Source organism: Furipterus horrens, unplaced genomic scaffold, assembly GCF_987537825.1.
Source record: "Furipterus horrens unplaced genomic scaffold, mFurHor1.1.pri manual_scaffold_5, whole genome shotgun sequence".
Taxonomy (NCBI): Eukaryota; Metazoa; Chordata; class Mammalia; order Chiroptera; family Furipteridae; genus Furipterus; species Furipterus horrens.
This window is the reverse complement of record NW_028327175.1, coordinates 117,855,374-117,878,364: the sequence shown is the minus strand read 5'-3', so window position 1 is coordinate 117,878,364 and position 22,991 is coordinate 117,855,374. Positions and strand designations below refer to the sequence as shown.

At 44.7% G+C, this 22,991-nt stretch overlaps 1 pseudogene; it reads right to left on the bottom strand.

The window, feature by feature from the left end:
- Positions 1 to 10,185: 10,185 nt before the first annotated feature.
- On the bottom strand, positions 10,186 to 10,542 carry LOC150009454 (transcription and mRNA export factor ENY2 pseudogene; annotated as a pseudogene).
- Between the last annotated feature and the right edge of the window lie 12,449 nt (positions 10,543 to 22,991).

Sequence of the window (22,991 nt, the reverse complement as noted above, 5' to 3'; positions counted from 1 at the left end):
CCCTTGGCGTGCCCCTGTTCCAACCCAAGGATTCCCTTCCCTCAGAATCCAAGTCCTTACTGGTAAGAATCCGAATGGCTCTATGTAGTCAATTAGGATACGGAGGGCACCCGTCTGCCAGTGTCCCACTCGGGGCTGAGGAACATCTCTCAGAGATATCCCCCTGAGGTGGATCTGGCGGCGGGCCCGTCTCACGACCCGTGCCCAGCCAAGGCTGGGTATCTCGCTGGGGCCTCCAAATGTTGTGGACCAAGTGCGAGAACCAAACAGTCGAAGACAATCAAATTAGAATTTAAAGAGCCTTTATTAGCTGGCCAGCGACTGTCCACCCGTCCACAAGCTGGACTTAGGTGAGCTGCCCCGACCCTGGGGTCTGGGGGCCTTATAAAGCATTCCTGTTCCTGCAGGTGCAGGACCTTGGACAGAAATACAGCTTGTATAAACAAAAATTTTCTACTATTCCCCAGGTCATTGCTCAAAGAACAACAGTTAGGCTAAGTTCCCTGTTCTGCTTGGTCGGAGCATGCAACTGCAGGGGTCTGGTTCCCGGGACCCAAGTTCAGCTAATTAGCCTACTGGCTGGACATCTGAAAAATACCCTCTAACACTTTTTATTTCCAAGTCCATTTCTTAAGTTTTGGATGGGGTAAGTGCGTTCCTCACAATAGTTACTCAGACCTACCAGCCTGGATTTTCCAATTTATATCAGCTAGTTCATTTGCTAGTCACTGAAGACCAGGCTCAGCATTGGATGAGACCAGGTATATGGGAACATGCGGAAAGGGATTTAGAAAAACAAACATTGTTTTTGTTTGTTTTTTTTTTGTCAAAAATATTAGAAACCTTGCTGGACACCTTCACCAAGCAATTCCAGTAGCCTTTTTTTTTTTTTTTATTGTACTTTTTCCCGTTACCATTTAATCCCCTTATACCCGGCTCCATCCCCCTCCAGTAGCCTTTCCAAAACGTGTTAATTGGAACAAAATTTAGGCCTGCTCACAAAAGTGTAATGAATCTGTTCATGACTGTTATAATTGATTTCCAGATTATTTTTAAACAAAAATCACCTTCAGATGTTCATTTCACTCAGGTGGCTTTTTTTTTGTTTGTTTTTTAAATATCTTGTTTGTTTGTTTTGGTGATGAAATTTACCATTTATTAACCTGTTGGTATTTGAAGTCATGGTCCCACGAGTTTCCTGGGATTTTCCCAGGGAAAGCATATCATTAGTCAGGCAGAGGGCCCAGGAGCAAGTCGTAAGTGTCAGGGTAGCCCTGCCCTGAGAAATCGCCCGGAGACTGCTGTGGGAACAGATAACTGGTTTATTGAGGGAACAAAGGAAGGGGGAAGGGGTTAAGGGGAAAGGCAATTCCCCAGACTGACTCAATGGCCCGTAGGAGCAAGGGAAACGGCAGCGGAAGGGGTGGGGGTAGCTCCTGGTCCTCCTCGTGGGCCTGTAGGAGCAAGGGAATAAGGGAGGGTGATTCCAGGTCCTCCTCGTAGGCCCGTGGGAATCGCCACTGACACTTTTGCAGGCACCTTTTTTATACACCTTTCGATAAGGGGGAGTTTGCTTATTGACATAGTCAGTAGGTCATTAACATCTCATTTCTTTCCCCCTCCCACACCAGCTTACTTAACATACCGGGCTAAGTCCATTGGCATTTCCTCTGGGAAAGTTTCAGTCCATCAACATATCTTTTGGGAAATGCTAAGTCCAGGACCAGGTTGATTACCAAAGTCCAGGTGTACATGATCTGACACTAAGAAACACCATTATTTCAAGTCCCATACAGCAAAAGGTACTCCACAAGACACAGAAGGAACTTCCAGTGGTAGGAGTAAACAGTGTGAGTGTGAGAAACACTCACAATAAAAACTGGGACACAGGACTTGAGCAGTAGAGCGAGGCCTTTATTCATGAGTCTGCAGAGCCGGGCGCACCCTCACAGCCAGGAGAATGTGCGCGCCAAGTAGACAAAGGAAACTGGTTTTATAGTCTTAGCTTCCCCACCCTGAAATTGCCACCCTAAAGTGATTATCTTCTCCACCCTAAAATTGCCACCCTAAAGTGAGAGCAATTAGCTTCCCGGCCCTAACGCAATTAGCTCCCCCTCCCCTCTCCTTCTTCCCCGTTTCTCCATTACTGGTTACTCCGGAGTTACAATCTAACACGGTTATCTAAATGCCCCTTCTGTGGTTTGTAGATATGCCAGTGCTGTCAGCTCCCTTCTCAGAAACCCTCTAATTACATTTGCCCTTAAGACCCTTTAATTACATTTGTCCTTTGTTACTAATGACTTTTTACTGGTTTGGGAGTCACTATGTCCTTATTTCTAACAATTCCCCCCTGTCTTTTTTTGGAAAATTGACTACTCAAACCATTCTATTTATCCCTTCAAATCTAAGGAGGATTTCTCGACTTTATTCCTCATAGTTAGGATTCCCTTTGGTCTCTTGGAGGAGATTATGAAAAGTTGCTGGCATCTGTTTAGTTAGTGCAGTCTCAATTAGCCTTTGAACCAAACCTCTGACGCATGGAATAATACAGCAGCCTAAACCTGTTAGGACACCTGCTACCACTATGAGGGATACCAGAGCTGATGAGATCATTCCTTTCCAGTTGCCAAACCAGTTTTCTAACCATTCTGTTATGGGATTGTCAATACCTGAGTTTTCTGCCAGCTTATTTGCTAAGATAGTCCCTGCAGGGCCTTAGTGATAGATCCATTAGGGGCTGTATTATTAGGGATAAAGGTGCAACACTGCCTTCAACCATTACACATACACCTCCCTTTTCTGCCAACATCATATCCAGTGCCATCCTGTTCTCTCAAGCCACTCAACTGGTGGCATCTAATTGTTGAGCGATTCCTTCTATAGTATAAACCTTTGTTGGTTATAATAAATATAGTTTATTTAATCAACAGAAGAGCACTGACTCAAACCCTGCTGCTATCTGATTTCTAGCTTTAAACTCATCTGGAACTCCTCTGGGGACTCCAATGGTGTCACTATAGATATGAGGATTATAGGATTCACCAGGCCCACTGACCTTTTTTTCCTAACAGGGGCAGTCTGGATTGGTTTCGGAAATGCTAGGGTAAATGGGATAGCCAATTGAACCAGGGCACAGGTTCCACTCCACTGTCAGGTAGGATTTTCCAGAGACTCCTCTGCCCACAATACCACCAGACATCTGCCCTGGGGATTCGGAGGGGAATATAGTCGTCGACCTCACTGTGAAGGCGGCTCGCATTTCTGGTATGAGTGCATGTTAGGAGTTCTTCCGCAGGGGTACCCGAATTCGCTTCCCACCTAGAGAGGCAAGAAGAGTAATTCATGGGCCCCACTGAGTATGAAGGGAGGGATTGAGTCCCATTACTCCTTATAGAGGGAAAGAGGAGAGACAAGCTTCTGCAAGTCTCATTTCCCCATGCATTCTCATCCTGATAGAGAGCGAGCATACAGGCCATTCCCGAGGGGTCAGAGTCCCAGCCTAGTGGAAATGGTACGACCTGTGCCTGGGGTCTCCCTGTGGTACAAGCATAACAGTTGCTTTTATTCAGGGATTTAACGGTAAATTTGACCCATTCTACCCAAGCATTTGCGTCTCTGTACCCAGTCTCTATCTTTAAGGTTTGTCCGAGATTTAATACCTTAAAAACTTTTCCCTTGGCTGGATTATTCTGGGGTCTTTTCTGAGGAGTTTCTGAGGTCTAGCTGGGAGAAATTCGATTTTCTAGGGAAGGAGGAGTTGTCACTAAGTGAAGACCTCGCCACCCTACTGGATCTATGCCAGATACATCCGCTCCTAAGCCATAAACTCTGGTAGCCACATGGGGTTCCTGACTTAAGGCCTGTGGCTGTTTAAGTGTTAGAAGAGGGTTGCACTGGAGAGGCTGGCAGTTTGGGGGAGGAGCTTCTTTGCTTAAAGTTATTTTAGGCAAAAGAGACCAGTTTTAAAGTGAAGCCCATTGACCAACCCATACTTTGCCAACCCAACCACTTAGTTCAGCCAAACTGTTGAGTCTCAGGAGGCAGCAATGCAGATGGGCTTCTTAAGTGAGGCTTGTATGTACAGACAACCACTCAGGAAATGAGATCATAGGCTTATGCCCTATGAAAACAGAAAGACACACACATGTTAATTCACACAAAACAATTCACAAACCAGTCTTTAAATTTGCAAGACTGTCTTATTGGGAAGACATCCAGTTGCAAGGCATTTGATATTCTTCTTGCCTGTAAATTAAGCATTATTGATAATGTCACAGTGTTACAGAACCCCTGGGCTACTCCAGTTGAAAACAAACCCACGGGCTCTTTAGTTAGGGGCCCGATTGCCCGCCGCCAAAATTATAACTCTCAATACCAGAGTTTAGCGAAAAGAAAAAGAATTGTTTATTTAACAGTTATATAGATTTAGTTATTTGCGGATTTCTGTTGTTAAGTCTTATGCTCTTTAAAATACCCACAAACACATATCCTTGCCTCCCCCCCTTCCAAACCAGGCTAGTTTTAGGAAAGTCAGAGAAACCGTTTCCCTACTTTCCAAACACAGTTCAGCTTTACCAGCAGCTGCCAATCAATCATTCAATCTGATTGGGGAGGTCCTTTCTGTGCTGTGGTGCCCTCCAGCTCTCAATGCAGGACTGCCTGGATTCTCAGCCTCCTTGCAAACTGCCTTCTTCCTGCAAACCGCGTGGATCTCCTCTCCTTCTCAAAACCGCCTGGCGAGAGCCTCTTAAAGCAGCCTGGAGACCCCTTCTCCAAGCCACATGGAGAAGGCCCCTTCACCAAGCCACGTGGAGGGAGCACACGAGAGAGCGAGAGAGCGAGAGCGAGCGCGCGAGCGTGCCAGAGAGAGAGTCAGAGCGCCAGAGCCAGAGCGCGAGTGAGAGCCCGAGACAGAGAGCAAGAGTCTGAGCTAAAATGTCTGCAGCCGCTTATATATCCCTGACTGCGTCATCTGACGCAGTGGGCGTTGCAAACAGTTCTGACCATTCACAGACCCTTAGGTAGGCTCTGTGTGCTTTCCATACCGTCCCCTGGTTCAAGACTCCTCCCATCTGCCTGAGGCTTTGGATGCATTAAAGCCATTTGCATAAGAAAGACACTAGCCACCAGCCTCAGGCATGTGGAGGCATTCCAAAAGCTGCTTCCTTCTCCCCATCCCCCAGCCGCAAACTCTGGGGTTTTTTTGGACTCCCCTGTTTCTGTAACAACAGACCTGGTTTAACTTTCGAATGAAAACAAACTTAATTAAAATAAACTTTATAGACAGTTAGCTGCACTAGTTTATAGTCTACCACTGAGCATTGTGATTTTCCTTAAATTACGATTTTTCTCCTTAAGATTACCCTCCTTGTTATTAAAGGGACTGCATTAAGTCCAGTTTTAATTTAGCCTGTTCATTTGCATAAACACAACAAGAGCAGCAATTGATCACATAAATCTTTTAAGTTTGCTTTGCTGGAACTCACACAAGGAACCTTCAGGATTACCTTTAGTCTGCCCTCTGGGCACAGAAGCTGAGCCACACACCTGCCATCTGGCCTTGCCTGTAAAACCCATGCTTTTTACAAGTTCTTCAAGCTTTCCATTGTGCCTTAAGTTTCCTCCTAGCCATTTATCAGGGAAGCAACCTTCGTTTCTTCCCTAGAAAGATTGCCATGGACCGCACAACCAACCAAGGTGCTAGGCCTTTCCCTCATGGGCTTTTATTAGCCTAGGCATGCCTCCTTCAGGCATGACATTCCAGTTAAAGCCTCTGCTGACATAACCACCATTAGCAACTGGTCTTATTAGTTTTATGCAAAGGAACCTTATGTCACTTCTTACTTCTTTACAATGTCAAATACTGGAGGGTTCTGGTAGGGAGAAAAATATAAAGGCATGAAGGAAAATCCTTGTCCTTCAAAACTGCATTTCCATGCATTATACCTTCTATTACTAAAACCATACAATTTCTTCTCAAAACCTTTATAAATTTCTAACCAACCTTTTTATTTACATGCCTTACACCTTTCCTGGTTCCCTTTCTTTTATGTGAAGTTTTAAAATTTTCCTGGGAAACCTCAATTTTTCCTTTCAGAGCATAAACAGAACACAAGCAGCTGAGGTTTCCTTTTCCCAAGTTTAAAGCTTCCATAACTTTCCCTTTTATTATTACAACTTTTCTTAGACCTTCTGCAGCATTCACAAACTTTCTAAATACCCTTTACTGCTTTAGATTTAACCATAACATGCTTCCAATCCTTGTTCTTTTCCACACGGTGAAGGACTGTACTCAAACTCAGTATCTGGCAGCTAAAAGTTCCTAGATTTGCAGAGAGATTCTGCAGCTTTTTGAAGTTCCTGCTTCTCCTCCTCTCTTCTAACATACACTTTCTGAGCTTTCCTGAGGAGTTTTTCAGTTTGCTTTAATTGGCCCATTCATTTACTTTTTGCAATTTCTTACAAATATTTGGCCAGTTTCTGTTACAATGGTGACTTTTAAGAGTCCCTGTCCTACAGCATTCTCTGTATTTAAACCAGAATACTTCCTCATTTTGTCCCTGAGCTTCTGCAGGGATCTGATGGAGCTGTATTTTGAATGCCTTGGAGACATTCTGTGCATGGGGAATGGACTCCTTGATTCCCCTGATGACGAGGGTCCTAAGGTCTCTCATCTGAGCCCTAGCCTCCGGCTTGTTATCCCAATCAGGGTCTATACTGGGAAACTTCTGTTAGGCCGGGACAATTTCCTGACCGGGGGAATGTTCCCTTTCCCATATCCTCATAGCAGCCCGTCTTGATTACTCCCTTCTCTTCCCCACTGAAGATGTCTAGTATAGACATTAATTCTGTCCACATGTATATGCTGGGTCCGGGGAACTGATTTAATTGTTCCACCAGTCCAAGGGGGTCCTTTACCAAGCGCTTCATATTGCGCTTGAAGTTTCTAACTTCAGTGCTTGTTGAAGGAGCATTTGACATATCTAATATGTCCTGGACCCATGGAGACATCCCTAAGGGGAAACGGCTGCTCTGAGGGAATGGGGAAGTTCTTTAGGCCTTGCTTACATTGTTTCAATTCCTTTCTTATTTAGATAAGTTGCCACCAGCGCCGTAGGTGTCATGGGGGCGGATACTGGTGGGGTATCTGCTAGGTGTTCCTGGCCTCTTCCGTCTGTACTGTCCGTCCGCGGTGCCTCTGCCCAGTTGGCCGCCAGCTGGCCAGGGCTATAAGGCAGTGGGAGACAGGACAGAGGGTCCCAGGCCTTATTTTTTTCTTTTTTACAGGGAAGAGACCTGCGAATCTGCTGGTAGGTGGTGATCAGCAGAGAGCATATTCCCTCTGTTCCTTAACGGCTGATGCCTGGCCCTGGCTTTGGTGGCCCAGTGGACCAAGCGCCAGCCCGCGAACCAAGTGTTGCTGGTTCAACTCCCAGTCAGGGCACACGATCAGGCCACATGCCAGGTCCCCAACTGGGGGCACGCACGAGAGGCAACCACACAGCGATGCCCCTCTCTTCTCTCTCCAAAAACAAACAAACAAACAATCCAAAAAAGCTGAACACATTAAGACCAGGGCTTGACAAACCCAACATTCATCAGACCCAAATCGGGGCTAGAAGACAGATTTCCCCTAAATGGGTTCCTTTTGTGAGAAACGCTCACAATAAAAACTGGGACACAGGACTTGAGCAGTAAAACGAGGCCTTTATTCACGAGTCTGCAGAGTCGGGCGCACCCTCACAGCCAGGAGAATGTGCGCGCCAAGTAGACAAAGGAAACTGGTTTTATAGTCTTAGCTTCCCCACCCTGAAATTGCCACCCTAAAGTGATTATCTTTTCCACCCTAAAATTGCCACCCTAAAGTGATTATCTTCCTTGCCCTAAAGTGAGAGTGATTAGCTTCCCCGCCCTAACGCAATTAGCTCCCCCTCCCCTCTCCTTCTTCCCCGTTTCTCCATTACTGGTTACTCCGGAGTTACAATCTAAAACGGTTATCTAAATGCCCCTTCTGTGGTTTGTAGATATGCCAGTGCTGTCAGCTCCCTTCTCAGAGACCCTCTTAATTACATTTGCCCTTAAGACCCTTTAATTATATTTGCCCTTTGTTACTAATGACTTTTTACTGGTTTGGGAGTCACTATGTCCTTGTTTCTAACACTTTGGCCAAAGGAAACAACAGTATTTTACCATTGTCTGTTTTTCCTTACTTTTGGTCTGGGGATCCTCTCCCCAATGCTCTAACATTCTCCCTAATGGACTGTTTGATGGGATGTTTGTGGGGCCTTCCTTGGCCCCACCCCTAGGCCTAGAATTTCTATTTCCCATCCTCAGCTGATTCCCGTGGCTGAATCTGGTTGTGTTCTCAACCTCCTTCACCAGAGATCTATTGAGAACGGACCCAGCGGAGGGGCACTCCACACTCACTTACTTGCACACAGACCGAGATGCTTCGTCCATCTCTGGCCGCTTCCCTCACAGGACAACAGACCCAGCGGAGGGGCACTCCGGCCGTTTCCCCCACAGGACAACGGACCCCGTGGAGGGGCACTCCGGCCGTTTTCTCACAGGACAGCGGACCCAGCGGAGAGGCACTCCACACTCGTACCAGCCACACACACAACTCGTACCAGCTACACGCACAATCAGCTTCCCAAGGATGCCCAACCACCAAGGCAGTACTTAAGTCCAATTTTCCTACCTTGGCCCGTGCATGAGGTTGCCTGGTTGCCACGGTGTTTGCTTTTGTTTCCCCCTGCATCGATCCACTGCTGTCCCAACAAGAAGTCTCGGGTCGTTTCCGGACACTGAGGCGGGTGGGCCCTGGATCAAGCGGGCCACCCAAAGGCGGGTAGGACACGTCTCCCCGCCTTGGCTCAGAGCCCCTTCCCACACACAGGCGGAGGATCCGGATGAGCCCCCAAATTGTGAGAAACGCTCACAATAAAAACTGGGACACAGGACTTGAGCAGTAAAGCGAGGCCTTTATTCATGAGTCTGCAGAGCCGGGCGCACTCTCACAGCCAGGAGAATGTGCGTGCCAAGTAGACAAAGGAAACTGGTTTTATAGTCTTAGCTTCCCCACCCTGAAATGGCCACCCTAAAGTGATTATCTTCTCCACCCTAAAATTGCCACCCTAAAGTGATTATCTTCCTTGCCCTAAAGTGAGAGGCTTTAGCTTCCCCGCCCTAATGCAATTAGCCCCCCCTCCCCTCTCCTTCTTCCCCGTTTCTCCATTACTGGTTACTCCGAGTTATAATCTAACACGGTTATCTAAATGCCCCTTCTGTGGTTTGTAGATATGCCAGTGCTGTCAGCTCCCTTCTCAGAGATCCCCTAATTACATTTGCCCTTAAGACCCTTTAATTATATTTGCCCTCTGTTACTAATGACTTTTTACTGGTTTGGGAGTCACTATGTCCTTGTTTCTAACATGAGGAGTGGGAGGAAAGTTCCAGTGGCAGGATGGTCAACATTCTCAGTTTCCAGCAGAGGTCACATACATACAGACAAAGTCCGTTGGATTTGGCAATCTTGATGTCAGAGTAAAGCTATGGGTGGAGATTACTTCCCATTAAGTTCTTTCTTGACCTTAGTATGTGGGGATGTGATTTAGACTTTCTGCTTTCAAAGTTCAGATGAGTAGATATGTGAGAGGAGCTTGGTATGGAGCCAGTTTGCAAATGTTCTCTCTTCCAATAGGATGGTAAATTCTTTGAGGAATAAGGAAGGCACATAAAGATGAGTAAGACCCAGTCCTAACTCTCAGAGTTTATAACAAATAAGATTTAGACAACTGTAGTACAAGATGGGGGTGTGTATTATAAAATATTATGGGAATTTAAGAGAAATACACCATATCTAGACAATCAGAAGAGGCTGCTTCCTTCTCAGTTGTTAGCACAGAAATATGCACATATCTAATAATTAAACTATATTACTTGCTGACTTTTTCTCTAATCAAATCTGGTAGATTGTTGAAAAGTCTCATTTATTCCAAGATCCAAGGAAACTTCAAACTCATTCATGAGATATTTATTAAATTAACACATTTGGGGGGGGAAATCAATACAATGTATACATCATTACCAAAAACTGTATACCATCATACAAAAAAGGAGTTTATTTGGGGAAAGCAATTCCTAATTTATGGCAAGTTTTACTTTCAGAAATAAGATCACAAAACAACACAATCTAATTCAATCTTAAAGGCTGGCATGCTGAGCAAGGAATGTATTTATTCTTTGTAGAAGCTCCTTCTTTACACTGTCAGGTACCAGGGCTCTGCCTTTTGGTGTGATTTCAGCCACCAAGTCATCAACAATAACATGTTCTAGTCCTTTATTCTTTAATTACCTCTTTACAGTGTGCCTTCAATTGATCCTTCCAGCCACATTCACTTAATTTAGCTCTCAGCAACTCTTTGAGGTGTTCTCTTTCTCTAGTTTCTATCAACTTTTGGTTAATCGCTGCTCTCATCTGCGCATCTTTGTTCATCTTGCTAACCACCATCACCATGGGCAAGGGCTGTCCCTTCCCAGCGACGAAATGACCCTTGCACTGACGACTGTTACCTAGACTTAGACCCTCAGTCTATTTATTTATTTTTAGAGAGAGGGGAAGGGAGAGAGAAAGAGAGGGAGAGAAACATCAAATGTGTGGTTGCCTCTTGCACACCCTCAACTTGGGGACCTGGCCCACAACCCAGTCATGTGCCCTGACTGGGAGTCGAACCGGTGACCCTTTGGTTCACAGGCCGGCACTCAATCCACTGAGCCACTCCAGTCAAGTCAGGTAGCTTTTAACTGTATGTTTGTTAATGGGTTGAATAGAGATGTTTTCCTTTTAGTTGAAAGGACCAGGATGGAGTGGGAAACCAAGTCTACTTCATATTTGGTCAATTTGGCAAATAAGCTTGCTTGCATCGTAGATGAGTCACCTAGCAGTAAGACTGCCAAGAATTTTGATTTTCAGCCTTGGCTAATGAAGGCCTCTGTACAAAAGCAAAAACCTCCAAGCTTCTGCTGTTATTGCAAGAAAACCAGGACATTGCAAAAGGATTGTTGCAGATTTTGACACTTCAGCCTTCCCAAAGTTGTCCTAATCACCATAATAGGGCTCTGAGAACTACAGGTGTTCTTCCCAATCTTCCCACTTAAATCAGCTTGAAGAAACTTCTTGAGATTGTCCATGAATGAATCTGTTCTGAGCTCAACCCACTGCTATAAAGCAGCCCTATTTCAGAATAACAGAACAGTTCTAATTGTGGGATATTAACCTTCAATAGGTTTCTGAAACTGTTCCTTTTGTTTAGGCCCTTTAAGAGATACACATCCTTTTCTTCTCTGTATTTCTGCCTCTATTCATTTATTAAGCTAAGACTAGGGAAATATCCTGCCAAAATTTCTTTCTCCCACAAGGGAGAAGTATTCCTAGAATTTGACAGTAGCTATCAAAGTAGTCAATCCAGTGAACTAAATAACTCTTCAACATATTTTATTTCTTCAATTTCTGACCATACTATACCTGAATCTAAGAATCCTGATCATTTGTCCCTATTGGACTAGCTGCCATCCACTTTATGGGTAAAATTTTCTGTTGATATTGGCAGAATCCACTCCTATTAAGATTCAAATCGATTACTCAAACCCTCTTCCCAGAATTAACACCCTGTAAGTAATGAAGCCCTTCAAAGCATAAAGCCCATAATAGAAGATCGCAAGACTCAGGGCCTCATTGTCCCTTGAACTAGTTATCCCTCAACATTCTATTTCTAATTCCCCATACATTACTAACATCCATCCCAGTAGAAGTACTGTAAATTGTTTTTTTTTTTAATCTTTTTTCTAAAATTATTTATTTATTTTTAGAAAGAGGGAAAGGGAGAGAAAGAAACATCAATGTGCGAGAGAAAAAAATCGGTTCCCTCTCGCACGCCCCTAACTGGGGACCTAGCCTGCAACCCAGGACTCGAACCAGCGACCCTCTGGTTCACAGGCTGGCACTCACTGAGCCACTGAGCCACACCAGCCAGGGCCAGACAGCTTATATTTAAAGAATGAAAATTGTAAGTACTATACTGGATATATTTTAAAGATAAGGCAGCATTTTTACCTAGGCTACTTCACAGCAGGCTGAATTATATGACATTATTCAGGCTTGATTTTAGCCAAGGGTAAAACTGCCAACATTTATACTGACAGTGGATATGCCTTCAGAGTAGCTAATGATTTGGGAATGCTATGGAAGAAATATGGCTTCCTTATTTCCAGTGTAAGTAAAATTAGAAGTGGCCCTGTGTTCAGGAATTATTGGATGTTATATGTTTACCTGCTGCTTTTGCTATTAAGATCCAGGGCATTCTAAATTTGACTCTCTGGAAGCTTAAGGAAATCCCCTTGCTGACCTTTCCACAGCCCTTAGGGAATCAGCAGCAGTCAGACCTCTTTTATGGTCCAAAGGGATATTTCCCCAAGTGATGATGTAAGAGAACTGGCCAGAGACACCTAACAGTTAGCTCCAGAAAAAAAAAAACAAGATTGAAAATCTAACAATTATTGGTTTGAAAAAGAGAAAAAGCTAAGATTTGGACCCAGTTCTTCCAGACACTCTAAAGTTTCTGCTCCTATTGATCATACGTTTAAACCATTGGTCCATTGACAAAGTGATACTATTTATGAATAAATATTGGTGGGGAAATACTAAGGCCATGGAAAGTGCTTACCTTGCTTTTTGTGCCTGCCCAAAGTATAATACAGGAAAACCTGTTCCCTGCTCCTGGGCATTTTAAATTGTCTAATGGACCATTCAAGGTTTGGCATAGAGATTTCGTATAGCTTCCCATCTCATGGATATAAATGTTTTAGTCATGACCTATATGTTTTCTCACTAAACTGAAACTTTCCCTTCTAGACAAGTGACTGCTTCTTCTGCAGTTGAAGTTCCGGTGGATGAGGGCACATCCAGGGGCAATCTGTTTTGGAAGTACTGGGTCAAACCAAGCATTTCCAGTCCAGCTGGTTCCTGGCCCACACCACACCACCCCCACCTTCCATTACTGAGACTGGCATTTTTCATCTATTGAGTAGAGGTAGCACTTAGACCTGCCCAACAGGGGGGAAAGCAGAACCATTGAGATCTCAGGGTGCTTTGTGGGTGGGGATAAAAGGGCCTCTCCTTGCCAGTTCCAACTGGGGGGCTCACTCAGCTCCCTAGTGAAGGGGGGAGATTCTGACTGTCCAGACTTGGAAACCCTGGAGGTGTGAGAGGGCATCAGGGGTTGAGGACATGGAAAACAAAATCAGACGTATGCTGAATGAGATCTACTTTGGAAAAAGAAAGGACATTGTCAATGGGCTGAATCTGTGCAGACTTTTGCAGGCAAATCAAAACAAGAAGCTCTTAAGGACGACCTGGTAGAGGCATCATAAAGAAAGCAGCAATGTTAATAAAACCTCTGCTTCGCGCTAACTAGACATGCATACACTTGTTAGATTCCCTTTTTAGAAAACTAATTTTCTGCTCCCTTCCCTTGTCCCTTCCTTCCCCGACAGGTCACACAACAACTTGTTTCACCGACCTGCACAGTGTAATCACACACTGTGAATAAAGCCGCTAAACACCCATCTCTGTCTCCAAGGCCTGCTTTCCATCATATTTTGCTATCAAACTTGATGTTTCCATAGAGACCGAGTGTGTGTGTTGCTTGCCGCAGCCCCCTTCGCCCCCCCCACCAATTTATAGGCATAAAATGTACTGTCTGCTTCCCCTTCCCACCTGTTTGTTGCAAAAGAGAAGAAAAACTAGAAATATGATTCCACATGTGTTTGGAGTTGCTTGGGGGTGGAGGTGGAGGGGCAGAGGACAGCTCTGGGAGAAAGGAGAGCTGGCCCTCATCATTGTCCTGCACAGACTGGCCCCTGTCCCACAGAGACCAAATTGTAGGGGTGTGGGGGGTGGGGCCTGCTGACTGTTTTGTTCTTCTGTCCAGGGGCTTTTCTGTCAAAAAATTTTTTTTTTTTTTTTTTTTTTTTTAGAGAGGGGAAGGGAGGGAGAAAGAGAGAGAGAATGTCAATGTGTGGTTGCTTCTCTTGCACACCCAGCTGGGGACCTGGCCCACAACCCAGGCATGTGCCCTGACTGGGAATTGAACCGGCGACCCTTTGGTTCGCAGGCTGGCCCTCAATCCACGGAGTCATACCAGCCACGGCTCTGTTAATTTTTATGGTATGCAGAAGGAGTTGTTTTGTTTTACAAAGCTTAAAATTTCATCTTATACTTGAGCTTCCATACTTAAAAAAAATTTTTTTAAATTTTAAAAACTGGGACAGTTTAAAATTTTAAAAGGTGGGTAAAATGGTCAGGGAGTGGGAAAAGAGAAGTTTTTGGGTACTCCTTGATAATGGTATTCCATGAACTGTGGTACCAAAGCCTGCTGCTAATATGACTCAAATGAGATTGAGAGAATATAAAAATATAATAGATGATAGACTGTGAGAGATAGAATATTTAAATAGGCTTTATGTAGAGAATTTGTGTCTCTTACCTAATATTTTATGGGGATGGATATTATGTCCTACTGGGGAACACTTTCCCTACCTAGTATTATAAAACCAAGATATGTTGATGAAGTCCTAATAGGGGCTACAGTTAGAAATATGAGGGTTGATGGAATTCAGGTCAAAGTTAATAGGAGAATTTGTATGTCTGAGCAGGCTTTGTGTGAATTGTGCCTTACCTGATTGTGTTATGGGGTGGGTATTGTATCTCACCGGGGAACAATTTCTTACCTAGTCTTATAAAACAGTCATGAAAATCTGCCCTTCAAGCCACATTAATTGGACATACTGATGGGAATCTGTGCGATTGCCTGAGCCCATGCAGTGTGGAATAGAAGCTGGAGTGCTGCTAGGGACAGATGTCTGTGTGATAATCCATGTGGAGTGTGGACTGGGCTTTATGGCCGCACCCAATGACCACCAGCTAGTAATGAGAATTCGGACAATAGAATTCCCATTTCTGGGGCATTTACTACCGCGTTAACAGACATAAATTGAAGATACTCATATGACTGAGGACATAAAATAATCTTGAAATCTGAAGTACCCTCGTTGTCTTGGGTGATGTCAGAGAAACGCTCTGCTGCGTATTGAAAGCCCCAGGAGAGTAAGATAATGAAATGGAATTGATTTATACAAGATCATGCTGCCTGGGGGTAGCAAGAAAATACAAGTAGGGAGCCTCTTTTCCCCTAGGACTGACCTCTAAACTGAGGAGCTGCTGGATTCTATTGTCAGTAGGACAGTACCCTATAAATAGCTCTTGACTCATCAACAAGAGCTGCTTGGCAATTTCAAAGTAAATGGACAACATCTTGTTTCAAAGGCTACCACTCTGATCAAAGGTAAAATCAGATTAGCCCAATGGGCTGAATTGCTGCTGTTTTTCCAGGAGTGATAGAAGAATTGAACGCTAGTAAAAGCCCCTATGTTTGGGTTTTCACTCAGTCATGGGCAGTGACCAATGGCCTGGCCATCTGGTCAGGCATGAGGGCAATGGAAACCTGGCCTATTAAAGGGATTCCCATGTAGGCAGGGTGTCACTCTGGACGTCTCTATGGGGATTTGAGGGGTGCATTAAAGTCAGACTTGTTGATGTCCATCTGGAGAACCCCCTTCCAGGTTCGGAAGGTGGTTGGAACCACCAAGTAGAGACCTGTTGGCGTGCTAATTTGAGGTGGCCACCTCGGCCCATTACGTGAGTGGACATGGCGGGGGGGGGGTGGCGCGCAGCAGTGCAGAGGTGGTTTGAGTCTAGACAATCCTCTTGTACCCTGCAAGGCACAAAAAATGTCAACAGGAGCTGTCCTGTCTCAGCAAGACTGCAGATAGCTCTGGAAAAGATTCCCCTGGGTAAGTGGATTATACTGGACAGATGCCAGTAGCCCTTCAGCACTATCAACAGGTCCTAATAGGAACAGACCTTTAACTTTACACTGAGTTTTGCATACCAAGTGACTGATACATTCAAAATACTACTAAGAATTGAAATGGAAAATACTGTACCAGTTTGTACCACAAGGTTACATTTCTTCAGACCAAGGAACATATTTTACAGCCCATAATGTCCCATGATGGGCAGAGAGATGTCCTCCTTAGTATGAGTTTGATAGAAAGTTGAGAAGAGCAATTAAATAATTTGTTGTCTAAAACAGGAAATAAAAGACATGAAGGGCTGACTTACATGCCTTTTTGAGTGTGTGCTCACATTCTACATGAGGGGGGCTTAGAGTTCTGGGGAAGGGGTGGGGAGGGTGCTGTTGTGACTAAAGTGCTTCCCCACATGACTGCAACATTTTTCTTACCTGTCACAGTCGTCCCTGTACCAGCACTGCAACTGCAGGTGCCAGAAGCAGAGAGGATTCTTAAGCAAGAAACTAACTATACTGTTAAGCCTTTGTGTCAGAACTCCCAAGGGCCTGATGGGATGGGTTGTGCCTTCACCTGATCAGGTAGAGTTGGGGCTGACAGTGGATGCTAGAGTGTTGTCTGGTGGTCCTGACAGCCTGTGAGTTCTGCACTATCTGAGCGAGAGTGGCCTGACAGGAGGCAGTTGCTAAGCCAGTGTTACTGCCTGCAATCTGGACCAGCACAGTGGCTGAACCTAGCACCCCTTCCAAGGGTAGGAAAGTCTGGCTAAGGATAAAGACAAATGGAGAGAAGTAGCAATAATAGCAGAGGACACTGCCCTGATCATCAAAGCCCTCAAAGAACCACCACGAGACAGAAAGAAGCAAAAAAACATTAAGCACAGTGGAAGTATCACTTTTGATGAGATTGTCAACATTGCCTGACAGGTGCAGCACCAGTCTTTAGCTAGAGAACCCTCTGGAACCATTAAAGGGATTCTGTGGACTGCCCAGTCTGTGGCTGCAATGTTGATGGCCGCCACCCTCATGACATCAGCAATGGTGCAGTGGAATGCGCAGCTACTTAAGAACTACAAAGGAAAATATTTCAATTAAAGATCATTTGACAACCAAAAATAATAATAATGATAATAATAATAGTAGAGGACAAAGGGATGAATAACTGGGTTATGCAACAAGGGAAATTCAACATTTTATTTTAAAAAATTTTTTTAAAGATTTTATTTACTTTAGAGAGGGGAGTAGGGAGGAAGAGAGGGAGAGAAACATTGATGTGTGCAATATACATCGATCAGTTGCCTCCCACATGCCCCCAACTGGAGACCTGGCCTGCATTAGAGGCATGTACCCTGATCAGGAATCGAACCAGCAACCTTTCAGTTCACAGGCCACCACTCAATCTACTGAGCCATACCAGCCAGGGCCAACATTTTATTTTTTTATTAATACCTGAGGAAAGGCTCAGCAAAAGATGACCCTGTTAGCCTGAGAGGGTGAAGCCATGTGTTTGCTGAGACCACCCATGCTGTTGAAACCTGACAGGTTTGAATGGCAGCCTGCAAACCTTAATGATATCACCCTGGAAGATATTTGCATATGATAAGATGATGGACTGCATAGTTACACTTCACTGAATGAGATTCTACTAATAGGCCAGTATCTCTTTTCTTTAAGTGTATTTTATTGCTTATGTTGTTAGAGTTGTCCCTGGCTTTTTTTTCCCTTTGCCCCCTCCATCCAGTACTCCCCTTCCCTCCAGCAATCCCCTGCCTCTTGATTCATGTCCATGGGTTGTGCATATAAGTTCTTTGGCTTCACCCTTTCCTATATTATTCTTAACATCCTTCTGTTTTGTCCCTACCAATTATGCTTCTTAATTCCTGCAGCATTTCCCCATTCCTCCGGTCCCTGCTGATAACCCTCCAAATGATCCCCATACCTATGATTCTGTTCCTATTCTGGTTGTTTGCTTACTTTGTTTTTTTAGATTCAGTTGTTGACAGTTGTGAGTTTGTTGTCATTGTAATGTTCATAGTGTTGATCTACTTTTTCTTAAATAAGTCCCTTTAACATTTCATATAATAATGACTTGGTGATGATGAACTCCTTTAGCTTTACCTTGTCTGGGAAGCACTTTATCTGCCCTTCCATTCTAACTGATAGCTTTGCTGGATAGTGTAATCTAGGTTGTAGGTCCTTGCTTTTCATCACTTTATATACTTCTTGGTGGACCCTTCTTGCTTGCAAAGTTTCTTTTGAGAAATCAGCTGACAGTCTTATGGGAACCTCTTTGTAGGTAATGCTCTGCTTTTCTCTTGCTGCTTTTAAGATTCTCTCCTTTAACTGTTACAGAAACAGGGAAGTCCAAAAAACCCCAGAGTTTGCGGCTGGGGGATGGGGAGAATGCCTCCACATACCTGAGGCTGGTGGCTACTATCTTTTTTATGCAAAATGGCTTTAATGCATCCAAAGCCTCAGGTAGATGGGAGGGAACTTGGACCAGGGGATGATATGGAGAAAGCACACAAAGCCTGCGTGAGGTTCTGTGAATGGTCAGACCTGGTTACCGCACCCACTGCATCAGAGGACGTAGTCAGGGATTTAAAAATAAGTGGCAGACATTTTAGCCAGGCTGACTGTGCAGATTTAACTAAGGCTGAGGCTGACTATGTGCATTTGACTGAGGCTGAGGCTGACTGTGCGGATTACAAAAGGACTAACTATACAGTTTACAAGGAGGCTGAGAATCCATGAGGTTCTGGATTAAAAGCTGGTGGACCCGATAACACAGACGAGGTCTCCCCAATCAGGATTGAATGATTGGCAGCTACTGGTAAAGCTGAACTGTGTTTGGAAAGTAGGGAAAGGGTTTCTCTGACTTTTCTAAAACTAGCCTGGTTTGGTAGGGGGGGAGGCAAGGATATGTGTTTATGGGTGTTTTAAAGAACATAAGACTTAACAATAGAAATCCGCAAATAACTAAATCTATATAACTGTTAAATAAAGTATTCTTTTTCTTTTCACTAAACTCTGGTATTGAGAGTTATAATTTTGGCGGCGAGCAATCGGGCCCCTAACTAAAGAGCCCATGGGTTTGTTTTCAATTGGAGCGGCCCAGGGGTTCTGTAACATAACCACTGACATTTTAATTATGATATGTCTTGGTGTGGTCCTCTTTGGGTCCAGTTTATCTGGGACTCTCTCTGCTTTCTGGACTTGTATGTCTATTTCCTTCACCAAATTTGGAGAGTTTTCCTTCATCATGTTTTCACATACATTTTCAATTTCTTGCTCTTCCTCTTCTTCTGGCACCTCTATGATTTGGATGTTGGTATGTTTAAAGTTGTCCCAGAGGTTCCTGATCTTCTTGTTTGTTTTTTTTTCTTCAATTCTTTTTCTAAAAATTTTTATTTATTTTATTTTTACAGAGAGGGCAAGGGAGGGGGAAAGAGTGCAGTTGCCTCTGACAAGCCCCCAACTAGGGACCCAGCCCACAACCCAGGCATGTGCCCTAACCGGGAATTGAACCAGCGACCCTTCGGTTTGCAGGCTGGCACTCAATTCACTGAGCCACACCAGTCAGGGAAGTTTTTTTCAATTCTTTTTTCTTCTTTCTGTACTGAGTGAATATTTATTTCTTCCTTTTGTTCCAAATCATTTATTTGAATTCCAGCTTCCTTCCCATCACTATTGGTTCCCTGTATTTTATTCTTTATCTCTATAACCTTCACTTCTTCCTTCCTTATTTGTTTGTTTTTCAAAAGATTTTATTTATTTTTTGAGAGAGGGGAAGAGAAGGAGAGAAACATCAATGTGAAGTTGCCACCCAGGCATGTGCCCTGACTGGGAATCAAACTGGTGACCCTTTGGTTCATAGGCCAGTCCTCAATCCACTGAGCGACACCAGCCAGAGCCACTTCTTCCTTTGTTTTGTGGCCCTACTCAATCATTTCACCAGTGTTTTGAACTCTGCATCTGATAGGTTGGTTATCTCCATTTTATTTAATTCTTTCTCTGGGGGTTTGTTCTGTTCTTTCATTTGGGCCATATTTCTTTGCCTCCTCAATTTGGCAGCTATTAGGTTTGTGCTCTGAAGAAGGAAGGAGCAGAGTGGACCAGTTCAAAGCTTTTACTGAAGGATGTTCAAGCAGGTGGCTGAATCTGAGTGGACAACAGCACCAACAGAAGGAGTAGGGGGGCGTTTAAGGGCATGGAGCAGATCCCCAAGGGGGCTGAGTCACCCTGCTGGTCAGCTCCAAGTCCAGGATGTAGGTGAAATCACAGTGTCCTCTGGTTAGGGATGGTTGCTGTGGGAACAGAGAGTCCAGGAGATTTATGGCCCTTGTTCCTAGGAAATGCTCAAGGGGAGAGAAACCAGGTCTCAGCAGGATGCTGGCAGCTATGCCTCAGTTGACTCTGACAATAGGGAACTTCATGATAGGGTACATGGCTGGTGACGCAGAGCCTCTTTGTTTCAGCACAGGTGTTGGCTCAGGTCCTGCAAGACTGCAGGCCACAGTTCCCAAGAAAACAGTGACCACTGACCGTAGCCTTGTTTTGCAAGTCGTGGCACAAATGGCAGGTTTGGCGGCAGGCAACATGGGGTCTCTGGCCCTAACAGCAGCCTCTTCCTGTGTTTTGGGTAGAGCTACTTTGACACCGTGTCTTGGTAGTATGGCCTCATGTAGTAGGTGTCCTGTAAGGTCCAGTGGCACAGCCTCCTCTATCACCCAAGCTGGATACTCGAGGTGCGCCCTTTGTGTGGGCTGAGTACACCCTCCTCTTGTAGTTGAGCCTTGGTCGTTATTGGAAGATCAATGGGAGGGAATTACCCAGGCCAGTTAGCTATAAGGACTGGCTATAACCACTGACCACCAACCTCCACTCTCTGTGGAGGATCAGCTGTGCAGGGGCAGGGTGGTGCTGCTCTGACATGGTCTGTAACTGTCTACTGGGTGCACTGGCCCTGGGCTTTCCCAGATGGTGCAGGCCAAGGTCAGGCCTCACCTGTGTTTTGCCTAGGGCACCCTGCCTGAGCTATAAACCAATTTGAGATGGCTGCTACTTGTGCTGGGCTTGGAGATTCCCAAGCAAAGCCATCTGCTGCTGGTGCTGGCCTGGGGTTTACTGAGGCCAGCTGTTGCTTGTTTGATAGGATTTAGGAAGTTGTAAAGAATGAGCCAAGACCAGCCATTCATATGGAAAAACAGGTTTGGGTGGGCCTGCAAATTGGGTGGGGTGGAGTCTCTGGGGATCTCTGGGTGGGGTCAGACCCTGTTAGCTAGGTTGATGGAGTCTCAGATATGGCACCAGCTTGCCAGCTCTATGGCTGTGGGGGTGGGGGTCAGAAAGAGACAATGGGCTCTGCTCACCTTGATGCCAGACACTTCAGTTTCTCCCTGTGTACCACTGGTGCCTTTCAAGCTGCTACCCTGGTGCTGGAACTCAGAGGGAGTGAGTCTGAGTAAGCAAGTCTGTGTATGGGTTAGGATGAATTATTTGAGGTTCCAGCAGTTTCTTTCACTGACTCAATCCCCACTGGTTTTTTTTTTGTTTTTTGTTTTTAAATTTTATTTATTGATTTTAGAGAGAGAGAAAGAGAGGGAGAGAAACAGCAATGTGTAAGATATACATCAATCAGTCGCTTCTCACACGCCCCTAACCGGGGACTGGCCCGCAATCCAGTCAGGTACCCCAACTGGGAATTGAACTGGTGACCCTTTGGTTCACAGGACAGTGCTCAATCCACTGAGCCACACCAGCCAGACCTCCCCACTGGTTTTTGCAGCCAGAAGTTGTGGGGACTTAACCTTCCTCTCACTGGAAACTCTGGGCTGGGGGGACCTGATGTGGGGCTTGGATTCCTTGCTCCAGAGATATCCTTCCTGAATTTTTATCTACCACATGTGGGTGAGAGACCAGCCCATTTAGAGTCTGCATCCCTCCTACCAGTCTCGATGGATATGGTTTCTTTAATTTCATAGTTGTCAGGCCGCCATGCAATTTGATTTATGACAGTTTTGGCTTATGGATGTTATATATTTTAGTTGCAATTTTGATGTGGTTGTGCAAAGAAGTGAGCCATGTCTGCCTATGCTGCCATCTTGACTGGATCCCTGGGCCAGTATCTTGTTTTTAAGCATATTTTATTGATTCTGTTGTTACAGTAGTTCCAATTATTTTTCCCCTTTGCTCCCCTCTGCCCAGTACCCTCTTCCCTCCAGCAATCCTAACCCCCTTAGTTCATGTCTATGGGTCGTGCATATAAGTTCTTTGGCTTCACCCTTTCCTATATTATTCTTAACTTCCCCGTCTATTTTGTACCAACCAATTATGCTCCTTAATCCCTGCACCATTTCCCCATTTCTCTCCCTTCTTCCTCCCAGCTGATAACCCTCCAAATGATCCCCATATCTACGATTCTATTCCTATTCTGGTTTGCTTAGTTGGATTTTGTTTTTATTTTTTAGATTCAGTTGTTGATTGTCTGTTGTCATTGTTCTTTTGATGTCAGTAACTTTTTATGCTGGATTCAAGGTTTTTCTGGGTACAGAACTGGTGGATAAAAATCATATTCCCTCAGAAATTTGAGGAACTTCTAGCTTTTAGTATTCCAGGATTATAAGTGATTCTTGATCCTGCTTACTGGTTTGAATTGGGGTTCCTGGACCCAATTTCAACATAGTGGGGGCCCCCCATCAATAAGCAATTCTCAGATGCCAGCAGGGCAGAGGCGGATTAAGGTCGGTTGAGGCCCCGGGCACGGAAGAAAATATTGGGCCCCTTAACAAAAGAGAGAGACAGGAAAATTAAAAGTACATGTTAACCATATTTTATGCAGTGTAGTAATTAAACCAAACTTGGTGTCATTAGAAAAAAGTGTAGAGAGACTTCTGGCCAAGATGGAGGCGTAGCAGACAGTCTACGTCTCCCTCCACAACTAAGAAGGAATACAACTACCTCAAAACTAGAAACAACCAGAAGTTCCAGAAAATCAAAGCGCATGGAAGTCCAGCAAACAAAGATATAAAGAAGAAATACTTATCCAGACAGGCAGGAGTG